Source organism: Apium graveolens, chromosome 10 (genome assembly GCF_009905375.1).
Source record: "Apium graveolens cultivar Ventura chromosome 10, ASM990537v1, whole genome shotgun sequence".
Lineage (NCBI taxonomy): Eukaryota > Viridiplantae > Streptophyta > Magnoliopsida > Apiales > Apiaceae > Apium > Apium graveolens.
Window position 1 is genome coordinate 19,572,572 of NC_133656.1, and position 889 is coordinate 19,573,460.

General features: G+C 36.3%; 1 non-coding gene across 1 annotated transcript; it reads left to right on the forward strand.

Annotated features, from left to right (window-relative positions):
- The first annotated feature begins 212 nt into the window (after positions 1–212).
- LOC141694875 (small nucleolar RNA R71) lies at positions 213–319 on the forward strand. The gene has a single exon (XR_012564156.1). It is a non-coding gene; the product is annotated as a small nucleolar RNA R71 (small nucleolar RNA).
- Positions 320–889: the final 570 nt, after the last annotated feature.

Genomic DNA, 889 nt, shown 5'->3' on the forward strand with positions numbered 1-889 from the left:
AGTAGTTGTATCAACCTCCAGAAATCCTGCTACCTTGCCTTAAGGTAGTCCCTGAGTTGGCGTCTGGTATTCATTAGCAGCCACCATTCAATCAACTTATAAGCTTCATCATAACTCTTAGCCCATAAAGCTCCACCTAATGTTGCATCAAGCATGGGTCTAGAATGTGTTCCCAAACAATATAAAAGCAATTAATAATCATCTAGTCAGGCATCCCATGATGAGGACACTTCCTAAACATCTCCTTATAACGCTCCCAAGCTTCCCATAAAGACTCTCCCGATTGCTACGCAAATTGAGTAAGAGCATTTGTGATTACAGCTGTTTTTGCCATTGGGAAGAATTTCATAAGAAACTTTTCAGCAAAATCTTCCTAAGTAGTGATAGAACCAGCTGGTAGAGAGTGTAACATACTCTTAGTGTAATAACCCCAAAATTTTGAATTTTTTTGTAACCCTTAGGATAGTGTTTTTGCTGTTATTGCTGAATAAGAAAACTTTTCATGTCACACTATATAGCAGTTCTTTTATGGATATTCTGAGATCTTATTAGTACTCTGTATGATATATAAGTGTATGTAAAGATCGTCAGAATCCAAATTCGAACACTTTGATTTTTCCCGAAAATCCACCAAATACCGAAAGAATTGAGTATAAGGTAACAGGACAAAAAGGATTTAAATTAAAGGATTATAAGAGAGGATCATAGAAAGGAATTTAATGTATTAAGAAAGGTTAAGGGAACCCAAGTAATAAGATCCCGGTTATGATCCCTCAAACGATAAATGAAAACGAAAGTTAAGCGAACCATATAACAGATCAGCGGTCATTAGCCAAGTAATTAGGAGTTAATCAAAGGGTTAGTGGAGAGTGATGTCATCTCACCAACA